Here is a 13,853-nt window from a genome sequence, read left to right on the forward strand (position 1 = left end):
TGCCGATTTTTGCGGGGGAGGGGAATCAAATGTATGCGTAACGTAAAAATAGCCATGTCAGATAAACGTCAGTCCATACATTGTGTATGACCGTTGGCCGCCTATTTTCGACAGAGGGGAAAGCCTGTTAATGGCTACTCCGTTTAGTTGTATCCTCCAAGCTTCGCGCCTACATTTTTCAAATTTGCCGCCTTTTTCTACTGTGAAGATCTGGTTGACCGAGTATAAATTCAGATTGCACACTGCAATATGCAAACGCAAGCTACGTAGGTTCGTATAGGTATCAAAATAGAATTTCAGTGTATATAAATAATAAGGTACAACAAGTTATTAATAATTTCGAATTAAAATTATTTATTTTCGTTATATATTTAATCTCTAAAGTATATAGGTATAATATAAAAAATTAAAATCAAAACTCTACAAATAATTCAAATAAAACTCAACCTACGATAAGCATTATTTATTATAATGCAAAGTAATCATAAAACAACAATTAAAATCTGAAAACAATAGCGATTACAAAATTAATTAATTTAATAAACGGACGAATGAATAGGTACCTCGGATCTTTATAGCCAACACGAGTATCGTCAAAATTTCTATTCTCATAATAAATAAGAACTAGGGCTCCCGGTATCCGTGTTACACGCCGAAACGAATACCCGTGTTCTTAAGCCCGGCGGTGCTAAGAATACGGTTTACACGGAACCGCCGGGATCCGGATACGTATCCAATAAACGTTCCCAAGACACGTTTCTCAGACACGTATCTCCGTTTACACGGGTACTTAACACCGGCCCGAACGGATCCGAAACAGGTTGACCCAATCAATGCTCTAGGTCTGGTTATGTAAGGTCTAATATTGAATGTTGACTTCAGATGAACTCGTTTGGCGTACGATTTTTTTTTTAATTATTTATAACTGTGTTGATATAACATATTTAGTCAACTATACAATATATTAAACGAAGTAGGTGTCCCTATCCTATATTGTTTTTATTTACTATTTTTAATTTTAAACCTACTCGTCCCTAGTTTAAATTAAAACCTTCATTTTTTTACTATTATTGCTTTTAAGCTAACATATTTATTATTAATTACATAATTAATTATATTTCAATCAAAGAAATACATTTTATACATGTATAATAGGGATGATGACACATGTTGAATTTTATAACAAAATCTAGTAAAATAGATAGCAAACGAGCAATTTATCACAATAATGTGGATATTAAAATAAAATATTGAAAAATTACAAAAATACAGGACCTGAAAGTTTCAAAATTTAAGTTTTTTTTAACGTCCAAAAACGATAAAAGTAAGGGTACCATTCGATTCCTTACATTTCATCCAAAAAAATATTGTGTAGCGACTATATACATAAACGCAATATTTCACCGACAAAAACGCAATTTTCTTGTTTTGTCCATACTACAAGATGGGCGATGACGTCACGGCCCTTGGCCGTTTTGTATAGGGCGTTTCGCGAGTGAAGTGCGACTGTCGGCCTTTGACTACAATTTCTGACTTTTGTGTTACTTTAATGCAATGGGTCCCATATAGACATTTTGATCCTAAAAACAAACCCGATCGATTGATACCATAAATGAAAATTAGTCATGTAGCCTATTGTGTAAGTAATATAGTTTCGTGAAGAATAGATGTGCAGACAAATACTACCTATATTAGTTAAAAATAACAGTTAAGAAAATAAGTATGAATTACTTCGTGGTTATTTCTTCTTGCAACGGGCGACCCCCGCGCGGGTAGCTTTCTCGCGCAGAGAATAATTGCAATCACAATCCAGCGCGGGAACGCTGCCTGCGTATTGGGCACCCTCCCGAGGGCACCAAATCTTATTATTATCAATTTACTGCTGAGCGAAAACAGCAAATCTGCCAACGACGCAAAAAAAAGTACACACAAGCGGCATTCGAAACGCAAGATTTCACGCGAGAACCTTAAAAAGAAACCCATGCTACCTTGGTTACCTAGCGATTATATTGTTAAGAACATTAAGATAGATCTCAAAATTGGTAATCATTCATGTTCACTTGGGTCACTTTCACACGAGTGTTCAGGTAATAAATGCCGGCCGCTGGTGTTCCATTCATTAGAACGTGTTGTTTTCCAATACCCTTTTGTCTGATATCGCCGAAAACAAGTAGGTTCCCAAACCATTATCAGAACTGCCACAACCAATTATAAGCTTTATGTCGGTGTAATAAGGTGAACACGTTTACACAAGAAATTGTAACAAATGCAGCGGCAGACACACATGATTAGTTATCATGGTTTACTATAATACTTAATACCTAGATTGGCTGGCTTACGTAAGTTAAAAAATAATACGATTAAAAAATATACATTTCTTATTTATTCGATAAAATATACCTATTCGAGAAAACTCACACATACATTGTAGGTAATATCAGTAATATGATTGACAATTGATTGAATTTTAATTATAATTATACATACTTATAGGACTTATATCTACAGATTATTAAAAATGTAAGAACTGTTTAATAATGTGCAATTGGTAAGAATATTGTATGTATTACCAGATCATGCATGGCCAGTTTTTATCGTACAGTCTTCTCTTTATACTCTTTATTGCTTTTATTTTTTATTACTAGCACTTTATATTTATTGCTATCAAGTTATATAATAAAGCATAAAGTATTAGTATTTGAAGTCTTATATAAAATACTATTTTGATAGTAGCATGTAGGTATACCTACTGTATTTCTAATTTTCTACTCGTATTGCAACATTGCAAGCAAAAACTACCTGCTCAGAAAAGGGTTTTGTAAATCGTTTATTGAATTTCGACTCTATGAACCACGAAATAAGGTTAAATATGACAGAAACTCCTCATGAATCTTTTGTCTATTCATTTGTAGCTCTTAAGTACCTACGCCGGTTCGTTCCTTCGCTACTCGTCAAGGACGTCTCCGGAGCCACGGGTAAATAAGATCCGTTTCTTCGAATACCCGTTTATCCGTGGGAACGGATCTTAATTACACGTTTCTTAATTACACGTGCGGAACGGGCCAGAAAACCGTGTACGTGTTATTCGGAAACGGGTATTCGAAACGTGTAAACGAAACACGGACTCGACCGCGAGCCCTAATAAGAACAGCCTTGATGGAAAATTAACGATCCATATCATTAGTGAAATAAATATTCGCAAAACTTCGCCAACCCCAAGTACTTAAGGATATACATGAGTCATCATGGTTATGGTTGCTATGCTCCCTAAAAAGCTAGCGTGATGTCTCGCAATCACAAACGTTGAATAGAATTTACGACACGACAACGAATTAAATAGGGGGACTTCAATAACATGAGTCAAAATAAAAAAAAAACAAAATCTTATTCATTTCATTAACCTTGTTGGCTGTATGGTTATTTGACCGTAGCCCTCATTTTTACGTTTTTTAAAAACTATGTCTAATGACATAGACACAAACAATTTATCTTTTTTCTTTTTAACCGCCTTCAAAAAAAAAAGGAGGTTCTCAGTTTGACCCGTATGTATGTATGTATGTATATTTGTTCGCGATTATCTCGCGTTTGGCTGAACCGATTTTGATGCGGTTTTCAGAAAAGTGTTTCTTACATTCTGGAGAAGGTTTTAGTATACATAGATCTGAGCTGATGCTGAACCCTGGCTGTACCCAGTGGAACTCAGGTTTGATGCAACATAGGCTCACGCTGTTTTGGTCATCCGACACGCCTTGATGAGCACTTGGGAGAGCAGTACCCAAGATAGAGCTGATGCTGAACCCTGGCTGTACCTAGTGGAACTCAGGTTTGGTGCAACATAGGCCCACGCGATTTTGGTCATACGTCACATCTTGATGAGCACTTGGGAGAGCAGTACCCAAGATAGAGCTGATGCTGAACCCTGGCTGTACCTAGTGGAACTCAGGTTTGGTGCAACATAGGCCCACGCGATTTTGGTCATCCGTCACATCTTGATGAGCACTTGGGAGAGCAGTATCCAAGACAGAGCTGATGCTGAACCCTTGCTGTACCCAGTGGAACTCAGGTTTGGTGCACCATAGGCCCACGCTATTTTGGCCATCCGTCACATCTTGATGAGCACTTGGGAGAGCAGTACACGAAATAGAGCTGATGCTGAACCCTGGCTGTACCTAGTGGAACTCAGGTTTGGTGGACATAGGCCCACGCTATTTAGGTCATCCGTCACATCTTGATGAGCACTTGGGAGAGCAGTACCCGAAATAGAGCTGATGCTGAACCCTGGCTGTACCTAGTGGAACTCAGGTTTGGTGCAACATAGGCCCACGCTATTTTGGTCATCCGTCACATCTTGATGAGCACTTGGGAGAGCAGTACCCAAGATAGAGCTGATGCTAAACCCTTGCTGTACCTAGTGGAACTCAGGTTTGGTGCAACATAGGCCCACGCTATTTTGGTCATCCGTCACATCTTGATGAGCACTTGGGAGAGCAGTACCCAAGATAAAGCTGACGCTGAACCCTTGCTGTACCTAGTGGAACTCAGGTTTGGTGCATCATAGGCACACTTTGTTTTGGTTAACCGACTTGTCGTCGTGTGCCTATGTTGCAGAGTTCCACTAGGTGGGTCGATAAACTTTTTTCTAACTGCCTTTAAAAAAAGGACGTTCTCAGTTTGACCCGTATGTATGTATGTATGTATGTTTGTTCGTGATTATCTTGCGTTTGGCTGAACCGATTTTGATGCGGTTTTCAGAAAAGTGTTACATTCTGCAGAAGGTTTTAGTGTACAGTACATGGATGGTTTGAAAAACCAATTGGACCCCGTAGGTGGCCATGCTATCCGTATACCTACCAACAAATTTAAGTTGCTGAAACCGATTTAGATAAAATAGTGGGAGTGGGAGGCGGACTCGGACTGGGACTGGGAATGGGAGTGGGAGGAATATACATACAAATCGTTTAACACCAAAACGTCATATTATGTTGTGTCGCGATTATCGTCGAGTTAGGCCATCACCAACATTAGTAGGTAGTTACTAGCCCAATATTAAATGGAGAGCCTAACAAACATATTTTAGCCCAAAACCTAAAATAAATGAAGTACCTACCTATCACTAAAAAGTAAAAAATAAAATAAAATAAATAAAAAAGAATTAAAAAATTAAAAATAAACAAAAATAAAACCAAAATAAAATAACTTAATATAATATCTTTTTTTTAAAAAAAAGGGAACCGCCTTCAAAAAACCAACCCACTGAAAAGTACAAAATAATTTTTATATGGCACCCCTTTACGTGTCCAGTCCCTATCCCGTCGTAAAGCAAATTTTTGCCAAAAAGTAATTAATACCTAATAATAAGAAAAATGATAATCATCCGGGTAATTACTTAGTTTTTGAAGGCGGTGCCAAACCAACAAAAACATTCTTTACTACCAATCAGAAAAAAAATACGAGTACGTAGTACCTACAAAAACTAAATTAATGAGTAAACTAAGTATGTCTTTATAATGCAAGTAAGTGCAGCATTCTTCGTTGTCTAAAATATCGGTTCTCAAAAATTTTGGTTTGGCACCGACTTCAAAAACTAAGTAATTACCCGGATGATTATTAATTTTCTTATTATTAGGTATTAATTACTTTTTGGCAAAAATTTGCTTTACGACGGGATAGGGACTGGACACGTAAAGGGGTGCCATATAAAAATTATTTTGTACTTTTCAGTGGGTTGGTTTTTTGAAGGCGGTTCCCTTTTTTTTAAAAAAAAGATATTATATTAAGTTATTTTATTTTGGTTTTATTTTTGTTTATTTTTAATTTTTTAATTCTTTTTTATTTATTTTATTTTTCGTTAAAGCGGTTCTATCATTATCATTAGTCCCGATCATTCTTCTTATTTGATTCTGCTTGTAGATATAATCTGAAAGACAATGCTCAAATACCTAGTATGTTTTCATTTAATAGTTTGGTTATTTTGAGACGAACGATTGATTGCCATTGTTGATGTACTGTAGTGACTCTCACGCTCGAATCTGAAGGCGCGACCATACAGTTAGTGGGAATAATTTCTGCTAATATGACTCGGATATTTAAAAATATATTCCTATAATATTTTTACTTATATTATACATATTATAACTCCGTAATATATATAAAATAATATACATAAATCGACTATTAATAAATAACATAGACACAACGATAAATACATTGCCATTTGGATCACGAAGTAGGTTTCATTAGAATTTTCAGTGTGAGGGGCTACCGCGAAAACCGAAATGCGCAAATTGCGGGGAACTTTCTCTTTTACTCCAATGAAGGCGTAATTAGAGTGACAGAGAAAAATGTCCGCAATTTGTGAAATTCAATTTTTGCGGTAGTTCAGTCCCAAGAGTTGCAAGCATCCATAGGCTATAGGTAATCAGATGCTGCCTGGTACGCTTGTTTGCCGCAGGACTCGCAGGAGTGGTCAAGGAAATGTCCTATGGATTGCTAAAATAGCAGTCCTCGATCTCCGTTTATGTGTAGGTACAGTCGCCATCAGATATATCGGAGCTGCCAAGGTGCTCAAAGATATCTGAACACGCACTCTAACGCCTTGACAATAAAGAAGTGGTCAGATATTTGAGAGCGTCTTGGCCGCTCCGATATATCTGATAGCGACTGTACGTATTTTGTGTCTCAGCCTTAATAAACTCATCCGGTTATCATATATACAATGTAATGTCTCATTGTGAAGAGTATTTAGGTCACGTACGCAGTCAGGTGTCCTGCTTAGTGCTGGACTTAGATTAGAGCTAAGATACATCCCAGCCTTATTCCAAACGTTTAAAAAAACGAACGAACCGTTCAATTTTGCTATTCAAAATGAGTTGAGTTAAAGATATTTCATCAACATGGTGTATCCCTATTTGTCCCTGTGCCCGGCGGGGAAATAGGTGTTTTCATATAAATCATTCCCATTTGTCCCCGCCTGATATACCGTCGGGTCACGTGGCTGGGGGACAAATGGGAATGCAGCTCAATACACCAACATCATTACTTAATGCATATAAATATGCCAATACCCTATACCTATTACACATATATTTAGGAGCGCCATACTTGACGTAGCACTTGGCATGAACACTTTGCCTGGTTCGACTTTAGCGATAGTTTGTCAATTGCGTTACAAATCATACGTCATTCACTTACGAGTATGTTCACCTACTTGACAGTTTCGCAATCTGTATCAGTGACAGATAACGTCGATACTCTGTAAAATGATCTTGAAAGGTGAGATACGCAATCTTTGGTGTCATCGATCATTGTAGATCTGATATTTTTATGGTACTAGTTTGACATATTGTTTCTATGTCACAATAGTTTTGTCTAGGTACCTAATTAATATAAACGATACCTAATTTTAGATAGTTTAAAATATGCGTTAAATTTTAAAGATAATTAGTGATGTTCTCAGGCTAAACGACAACCACAATAAAATTGTACAGTGGAAGAAAACCCATTTAAACAGTTCACCCTGTATGTTAGTTCATAACAATAAAAAATACAAGCGGATGATTTAATATCTCTAAAGATTTTCTACCAGTCAACCATAAGGCCAAAGAAACACTTTCTAACGTGTCAGAAAATTAGTTGAAAAAAAAAGGAATTGATGGAAAATTTTAAATCTAGTGTTTCAGTCGTATTTTTAAATAATTTCAAATATCTATACATTGCAAACTAAAATACCAATATTTATTAAAACACGGAAAAGTTTGTACGTTGAAAATTGAATAGCTTTACCTAGGTATTTTATGTTTAAAAGGTGGGTCGGAACATTCTTTCCTACGACATTAACCGTTGCTATGTTAGGTCTTGCCTGTGCCGATGCCGCTCCGTGAAAACTAGCTTGATTAATTATCCACATATACCTAGCATATTTTAGTATATATATAATGTAATTTTCGCCTGTCTACAAATAGGTTTCAGTATAGCGTGCACCACGCACTTCAACGAGAAAAACTGCGTAAGGTTAATGCCTGAGGTCATCTGAACCGTCCATATTATGTCGATCTAAATCCATTCCGAGAATTATTAGAGCAATCTTATTAGTTCTGATAGTTTAAGCCATCATAAAACTATTAGACACGTGACTCGTGTGGTTAATTAAATGTATGGGTTTTTCACGAGTTATTACAAGTATTACCTAGGAGTTGCAAGCATAAACGAAATACTCTGAACTTATTACCTACTTAACTACTTATAAACTAAATATTCTTACCTTTTTTCTACTCCCGGCACTTTTATTTATCGATTTTTTCAATGACTGCCAGACTAGTGCCAGTGAGATCGAAATCATCTTCATAAAAAGTGCAGCGCGTGGGGGGCGATAATTATAACAGTCTCTGGTGTTTTTAAAATATTCGTACATAATTTATTATGCTACTGTTGTACCTATTGTTTTTAATGCTGACTTCTAGGCAAAGTTCTATAAACCAATGTTATTTATTGTTTACTAATTATTACTTAAGTACTTCAATGTACCATGCACAGGGTTGTATTTCGATTTGAAAACAGAAGAAATTCAAACACATTTTCTAGGTAAGTACCTACACTATTGATTTCAAGTTTTTCTGTAGAGAAAAATACAATAAGGAAAAAAAATAGAATTTAGATCTTCCACCAAGGTGCGGAAGGCGCGTCTAGATAGGATTATTTACATATTTTTATAATGTAGGTACACTATATGTGTGTGTGCAAAGGCTCTCTTTTATCTTAATGCGCACTTTCGTAAATCCTTATGTCACTTTCTTAAGATGCAGCTTACTGTACCTATCTCGTATTTGGTTTTTCTTGAAGTACTTCCTAATAAGACCAGATTGTTTAAAATAATCATAACTACTCTTTTATTTTACCGACCGACAAAAGTCTTTTAACACAAATAGTATTTGACACAATCAAATTAACCCAGTCCAACCGTAATCTCGATAGGGCTTTAGTTGTGAGTATGTATACTTAGACTAATTAAAATAGTAGGTAGGTACTTAGGGACGGGCGTGGCTCACTCCGCGATTTCTTCGCGTCGCTACAAGTAGGTACATGCGGCCCACACCATTTTTGGTGTCTAGTTGCCGTTGCCGCGCACCGCTATTGAACGGCCGCCTGCTCGCGCTTGCGCCACCTTGCGGTCATATCTGTCGTAATAGACGCGTTTTGCTGGAGAGTGGACCTTCTGTACCTAGTACTATTATTTATTCTGTGCTAGGGATTCAAACAGTAACAGGAATCTAGTATCCTATCGCTAACGCGGTTTCCACAAAGAAATAGACTAGGTACGTCGCCATTCCAAAACTAGAGGAATAAACACAGAAAAAAGTAAAGAAAAAGGTAGGTAGTGTCTGGCCGAAACCGAAACCGAAACTTCTGTCGGAAACTACAAAACAGTACCTAGAGTACAGATGTAATGCATAATTGTTTTCCATCGTATTTTCTCGGAAACTTTCGTATTTGTCAACCTCAGTACTTTTTGTACCGAGACCGACTGAAGTAGCAAGACACGTTTCCGTGAAAACACGAAGGAAAATAATTAGTTATGCACTACATCTGTAACTCCCTACTTAAGTATTTTCTTTTCTGAAGGACTAAACGAGGTGACTCGAAACAATTGCCAAGCTGCCAAGGACACAAACAAGCATCTTGCTTATTCATCGTTCAAAAGATGATCGATTTGGCCGTAAACTTCTCTAAATTATATTCAATGGACGCCTTTATATGGGTAATTTATCGTGGACGTGAATACACATTTTTATCGCCCACGATAAATTATAAAAGCGACCGTAGAAAAAACGTTTCTAATTATTTACACAAAGCTAAACATAGGTACCTACCTACTTACTGTAGTATAATTTAGTGCGAAATAAACATGTTATAAATTACTACGAGGTGCAAATCATGTGAACATTGTTTAGTTAGTAGGTACCTACATGTAGGGTTGCCATACTCGTACCTATATGAAATAGTGCAATGAAAAAATCCGACTATCACCCTAAAAATCTTCACATTTCCTGTAGGAAAACTTAAAAGGCAGGTGGAGTGGTCATTTCTCTATATATATAAACGTCTCTGCCCTCCCTCATTCATTCATTTGCAGAGAAAGGGTTAGTTACATAGTCTTAAAATTAGGTTAATGATTGTTTCACCTTGAACCGCTATCTCAAGACAGCATTCAAATTTTAAAATTATATGTTTAAAAGTACTTACAACATTAATATATTTACAAAGTACAAATGAACGAATACCTCCCCGGCTCTTTATATCTCGAAGTTTTTGAAACTATTAGCTCTTTAACGCGATTTACTGCAGTTAAGGTAAATGTGGCTAATTCCGTCGTAGGGGCTGAGCGTATATTTCTTTGATTTTCAATCGTAGGAAAAAAAACCATCTGCTTTTGATTGCTGAAACTAAAAGCAGTCGCTGCTTTGTCGATGAAATTATCAATTTTGTTCGTTGTTCGCGAAAAACGCTAGTAGACGGAAACTTCCGTTTGGCAGAAGAAAAGGAAGGACAGGGCAGTAAGGTCAAATGTGGCTAATTCCGTCATAGGGTAGTCCCTAAAATAAATAAATTTATAGCTAGCAGTTAGTTGAGATTTTTTAAAAACCCTGACACTAGCCTAGTCCGGTCGCAAAAATCTTGACATGTCAGGAAAAATACTGACGTTTGGCAACCCTGCCTAACTTTTCGAACAATGGATCATTTAGTGATGACGGTAGCTCATTTAAATCTAGTCAGAAACCATTTAGCTATAAAGGACTTTACAGTGTACTGTGTAGTGTTATCTGATGAAATTACAACTACCTACCCTTGAGATGTAATGGAGTGTTTAACTAGGCATAAACTGAGGTCTAAATTACTTGTTTCCGTGGTTGAGGAGGCACGTAGTTATTCGCCCTGAACTGGGACCTCGCGTTTTGCAAAAAAAACTTGCAATAAGAAACCGTTAGTAAAGCTACGCTTTTACCTACCAGCAAAATTTCATTAAAATTCGAACCAAGAGGTAGTAGAAGTAATTGTTATCATATCATGACAGACCCTATAAAAAATCAATCAAAAAATCAATCAATCAAAGACGCTGACAGCGAGCTGGAAATCATTTTAATACCTCCGCATCATTTTACCTAAATGCGTGTAGGTAATCCGAGTTTGCGCAATCACAGGAGGTGTGACTTTTAGTGTCTACGCTACATCAAACACTTAGTCAAGACCCTTGATTCGCTCGGTCAATTAGTTCACGGTTGTCACTTAAAACGCTGACTAAATTTATTTATTGGGTTATTTCGTATTGGGTTATTTTGCACATTGTAATTTCTTCTTAATATATTTTTCCTCAGTTTCCACGAACACTGTAAAGTAATGTAAAGGGTTCGAAACGTCGTCGGGATGAATTTTAAATTCATTATACGCGATATAATCCGAATAGTTTTATTTCGTGATTGCATATTTTTTTATGAGAATCGTATACCTAAACCTACCTAGGTACTGCCTTTTGTTTCAAACTTTTTGTTTGGTTAGCTGGTTGGCGTTACGCGGCCAAGCGGGCCAAGTTTCTTTTCCACAGCTGCTTTTGAAATGTCAATTGTTCTATTTCAAAAAACTACAACCGATAACATTGTCACCTGCCAGTATTTTCTAAAATCACGCACTCACGTGCTTACGAAATTTAATTTCACGTAATTTTATCGATTCACCGACACAATCGATTCGATAACAGAGCTTGCGAAACTCAAATAATACCAACATGAGAAAATAATTAGATTGTTTACGATTCAAAAACATGAAAAATCGTGTCAAGGGTGGACACGTGGAAAGTGTGTAAATGTAATGAGTCTGTGACACTAGAGACGTGTAAGTAATAAGGACTCAATCTTCATACAATGTCGCATTCGTTGACATTATTTCAGATGACGATGGCGTTGTACCGTTAAATGGTGGCTATGACGCCAAATAGGTACATGATAACGTGACGCCACAACACATATAGTTGCATGGACACAATTATACGTATTGAATAGGAACGGACTCCGTTCAATACCGGATACGGCGAATGATCCAAAATAGGTAATTATATAACGATAACAAAACAACAACAACAACTTAACATTAAGTAGCTTAAGTAATACGTAAATAGCTAACATACTGACACTGACTGATGCTAATAATCATATTAAATGCCTACTCACACAGTCACACGGTTGCGGGACACCGAGAACGCCGTGGTAGACTCGCACGCTTAGGTACACCGTACACGTGTAGCGGTGCCAGTCGGTGTAGGTGAACTGAATGTAAGACTATTATTTGTCTTTATTATTTACATTTCTCTGGTGATACAAATCATCGAAATTGCCATTCGGACCGGTTCGCTGCGCTCAGTTGTAAAAGGATGGGCACCATAATTACGATTCGCATTTACGTTTTTTACCATGCAGGAATCAGGATTGACATGCCAAAATTTGGTACAAAAAAACTGGTCTTATTGCCAGCATTTGGTACAAAAAAGACCACGTGCAGAGCATTAAGCATGTATGAAAGTTCGACCTCCAGATGCCTTTTTGGGAGCCGGAATACCTACTCTGATTGTTTTGTTGCCTACATTTGTTTGTTATGCTTGTTGTGTAATGGGTAAGGTGTAGGTATGTGGTCTTGTTGACATACAAAGCAGTTTTAATTTTGTACTTGGTTAGGCAAGTGGTTGTGTGTTTCGGGCATGTATACTCAAGTAGTTTCTTTTGGTTTTTTATACGATTTCAAAATAGAGGAGGTTCTCAAATCTTCGGGGTTTTGTTTTCTATGTTCCCCTATCGCCCGAAGACGGCTGAACCTGAATTGATTTTTGTTTTTTTTATAACATTTAATAAATTTTCGCGTTATCATTTCTATTTTCTTCGATTTTTAACGACGACGACGATGTTGGAATTTTATATAAGTAAACAAACTAAATTCGCGATAGGCTCGATAAATATGATAAATTTCTTTTTCTTTGAAAAGATAACATCAGTGCTGGTTTGGCCCTGAAAAGATCCTGAAGTACTCGAGTCGAGGGTTCACAAGCAAAAACAGTTCATCTTTTTTGTTAAAGATTATTCTTCTGAAAATACGAACCAATAAACTGAAGAATGAGGCAAAAAGTCGTACCTAGAAATCGTTCGTACCTGTAACCGTAAGCCATCACGGGTCTTACTCTTACCTCTTGGTTACAATCAAGATAAAACATCCGAAAAATCCTGATAGCGTCAAGCGTTGCCAACACGACCGGATTGCCCGCCTGACGGATGTTGCTAGTATTGCAAGAGGCAAATTGACATCTTCCTACGACCTGAGGGGCTACCGCGACAACCGAAATTAGCAATTTGCGGGTACCTATATTTCTCTTTTAGATAGATAGATAGATAGATAAACCATTTATTAGCTTGCCACAATACACACATTGACAGAAAAAACAGAAACAATATATAACAATATCAAACTAAAACTAAAATCAGGAACAAGATGTATCAATAAATGTGCTGTGTGCGTTGCAGCAAAACAAAAGGGTTCTGGCTCAGTAATACGCTCCACTCTTTCGGGTGAAGCACTGATAATTCTGCTAGAACCCAGATCACGGACAGATTATCGAGTAAAAATTAATAATACAAAAATACAAAAATATTTAGAAACTTGCCTATTAAATAATAAATTAGCTACGGATTGTGTAAAAGTGTGGTGCCTGTTAGTGTATATGTAGTATGATATGGATGGGGGATAGAAAACGGCCTACAATAACATAAAGTATTGTACACATAGGTACAGACTAGATCCGGTAATCTGCAACCAAATAC

The 13,853-nt window shown here is 36.9% G+C and overlaps 1 protein-coding gene across 1 annotated transcript in view; it reads left to right on the top strand.

Annotated features, from left to right (window-relative positions):
• LOC134652819 (putative inorganic phosphate cotransporter) overlaps positions 1-13,853 on the top strand; it is a 103,508-nt gene that overhangs the window by 779 nt on the left and 88,876 nt on the right. The gene's annotated exons all lie outside the window — the stretch shown is intronic.

The sequence above is a fragment of the Cydia amplana genome, chromosome 12 (genome assembly GCF_948474715.1).
Source record: "Cydia amplana chromosome 12, ilCydAmpl1.1, whole genome shotgun sequence".
Classification (NCBI taxonomy): domain Eukaryota; kingdom Metazoa; phylum Arthropoda; class Insecta; order Lepidoptera; family Tortricidae; genus Cydia; species Cydia amplana.